Source organism: Penaeus monodon, chromosome 21 (assembly GCF_015228065.2).
Source record: "Penaeus monodon isolate SGIC_2016 chromosome 21, NSTDA_Pmon_1, whole genome shotgun sequence".
In the NCBI taxonomy this organism is placed as follows: domain Eukaryota; kingdom Metazoa; phylum Arthropoda; class Malacostraca; order Decapoda; family Penaeidae; genus Penaeus; species Penaeus monodon.
In genome coordinates this window covers 26,568,894-26,569,152 of record NC_051406.1, presented here as the reverse complement: position 1 = coordinate 26,569,152, position 259 = coordinate 26,568,894, and the positions used below count along the sequence as shown (strand labels likewise).

The following is a 259-nucleotide window of genomic DNA, read 5'->3' as shown; positions in this document are numbered from 1 at the left end:
GAAGATCTTAGTAAAGCTTTTTTCATGTTTGTTATTAATTCTGGTAAAAGTATGTTATATACACTCTTCTGTATCTTGTCTGTATTTAACATTTGATAATAATATGAATTTCAGTTTTATATAAAATTTGCATTATTTTGATATACTGATAACTGATGATAAAGGATTCACATAGTATATCCATATAAATTTATTCCTTAGAGTAATATATACATCAATTAACTCTCTGATACTAACTTACAGATTTCTTAGATTTCTG

General features: G+C 23.6%; 1 protein-coding gene across 3 annotated transcripts in view; it reads left to right on the top strand.

The window, feature by feature from the left end:
• Positions 1 to 259, top strand: part of LOC119586390 (exonuclease 3'-5' domain-containing protein 2-like) — a 13,538-nt gene that overhangs the window by 2,736 nt on the left and 10,543 nt on the right. The window lies entirely within an intron of this gene.